This window comes from Petaurus breviceps, unplaced genomic scaffold (assembly GCF_028583685.1).
Source record: "Petaurus breviceps papuanus isolate PSGF00001 unplaced genomic scaffold, PetGlider_PUasm1.0 90865, whole genome shotgun sequence".
NCBI lineage: Eukaryota > Metazoa > Chordata > Mammalia > Diprotodontia > Petauridae > Petaurus > Petaurus breviceps.
Genome location: NW_027187367.1, coordinates 893,783 through 895,854, shown reverse-complemented (window position 1 = coordinate 895,854; position 2,072 = coordinate 893,783). Strand labels below are relative to the sequence as shown.

Below are 2,072 nucleotides of genomic sequence, written 5' to 3'. Positions count from 1 at the left end.
AGAATGTCAGAAAGGACCTTAGAGATGTTGTAGTCCAACAAAGAAGTCTGCTGAGCCCAGCAAAAAAAAAAAAAAAAAAAAAAAAAAGTTAAATGATTTGCCTGAGATCATATGGTATGAAGCCAAACTAGAATCTGAACCCCATTCTCCTGAATCTAAATATCCAGTGCAACTACTTCTAGATTTTGAAGTCTCAGTCTTTAATGCCAGTATTCCTGGGCTTTTTGGTTTTAGCTGGACCTCTTCCTTCTTGAAGAGATTCCACTTGTACCCTACACTTAAATGGTTAACTTATCTACAGATTAAAACTCTGGAGCTCTGCCTGTTTCTTGAGCACTTTTGGAGTACATCATGTTGGAGTTCTGGCATTTGGGTTTCTACTCTGTCAACCTATATTTCACTTCCAGAATTAAGAATGTATCTGGGCTCTAAAACTCTGATCCTAGAATCTAGCCAGCTTCGGTGTTAGGCTGAAGGCAAGGAGTAAGCTCTCTGGGATAGTCTCTTTTTTAAAAATTCAGTTTTATTTTATTTTTAGTTCTGAATTCTCTGCCTCCCACCTTTCTCTCCCCCACCCACTGAGGAGGCAAGAAAACCAAAAACCATTACAAATATGCATATAGTCATGCAAAACAAATTCCTTTATTAGCCATGTCCAAAAAAAGAAAGGAAGAAAAAAGAAGGAAAGGAAAGGAAGGAAGGAAGGGAGGGAGGGAAAGATGCTTCAGTCTGCACTCTGAGTTCATCAGTTTTTTTGTCTCATCATGAGTCCTTTGGAATTGTGATTGGTCGTTGTGTTGATCATTGTTTCTCAGTCTTACAAAGATGATTATCTTTACAATATTGTTGCCATTTTATTAATTGTCCTTCTGGTTCTCACTTTACTTTGCATCAGTTCACACAGGTCTTCTCAGGTTTTTTCCAAAATCATCCCCTTCATCATTTCTTATAGCACAATAATATTCTATGACCATCATGTTCAGTCATTCTCCAATTTATGAGCATTCCCTCAGGTACCAATTCTTTGCCACCACAAAAAGATGTCCTAAATATTTTTGTTCGTATGGATCCTTTTCCTCCTTCTTTGGTCCTCTGAGATGTTATTAAAGAAGGATTAACACCACTGGGTAGAGGAGCTAGTATGAAAAGAGCAATGAGAAACATTCCTACATCCTCTTGGCTATCTGCTCCTTTTTTCTCCTACCAGCTTCTGTACTCTCTTTATTCTCATCGACTCCTTTGGTTTCTCCCTTGGTCATAAGACCTGCTGGTCTGAGTAAAATTCTGTTTGCTTTTTCTTGAAAATTACTTTTAAATTATTTTTTAAAATTATTGCCTAATTCTGACATTCCTCCATGTTGGTGTCTGGAGTGGTTTGGGCAGCCGCTCCAAATTTCATTCCTTTCTCCAAATTGCTTTATTCAATTTGCATAAATTTTAGTGGCAAGATAGATCCCTGTGTCTAGGAATCCTAAATAGACTTTATTTTAGGGCAGAGGATATAAGACTAGGAATGGTTTATGTTTCTACAATTTTCCCATGCTCTGTTTTTCTTTTAAGTTCTTGGAGAAAAACATCAGGAGCACCTTTTGCTTTCAGAGAGAAGGAAAAAAAGAGTCCGTAGTGAGCTGGTTTACTGAGTTTAAATCACTCAGATCAGCTTACTTCAGACTCTGGGGGTTTCAGGCTGCTGCTCTACTTGGCCTCTGCTCCTTTCCCTTTCTATATGTGCCCATCCCTGGGACCCTGGCCAGGGGAGAGGCTGAGGTGAATCCTCCCACCTGGACCCTATCATTCTCCTTTCTCTCAATCAATCATTCAGCACATGTTGATTGAGTCCCCACAACATTCCAGGCACTGAAAGGGATACAAAGAAGTGTAACATAGCTAGGAGCTTACAGTGTAGCTGAAGAGATAGAAGACATACACGTGTCAGAAGATAAGTAACAATACAAGGCTGTATATTTGATAAATGCCAAATGAATAGCGCAGACACAAGCATTCACAAGAGAGAGAGAGAGAGAGAGAGAGAGAGAGAGAGAGAGAGAGAGAGAGAGAGAGAGAGAGAGAGA

The 2,072-nt window shown here is 39.3% G+C and overlaps 1 protein-coding gene across 1 annotated transcript in view; it reads left to right on the top strand.

Annotated features, from left to right (window-relative positions):
• Window positions 1-2,072, top strand: part of NTN1 (netrin 1) — a 440,610-nt gene that overhangs the window by 214,040 nt on the left and 224,498 nt on the right. The window lies entirely within an intron of this gene.